Below are 216 nucleotides of genomic sequence, written 5' to 3' on the forward strand. Positions count from 1 at the left end.
ATCCTCATCCTCATCTTACACCTCATCCTAAACCTCATCCTCATCCTCATCCTCATTCCCGTCCTCCTCCTATCCTCATCTTCGTCCTCGTCCTCTTGGTCTTCCTCATCCTCATCCCATCCTCATCCTCTTCCTCATCGTAATCTTCATCCTACCCTCATCCGCATCCTCATCCTACCCTCATCCTCATCCTCATCCTATCCTCATCCTCATCCT

The sequence above is a fragment of the Lupinus angustifolius genome, chromosome LG03 (assembly GCF_001865875.1).
Source record: "Lupinus angustifolius cultivar Tanjil chromosome LG03, LupAngTanjil_v1.0, whole genome shotgun sequence".
Taxonomy (NCBI): Eukaryota; Viridiplantae; Streptophyta; class Magnoliopsida; order Fabales; family Fabaceae; genus Lupinus; species Lupinus angustifolius.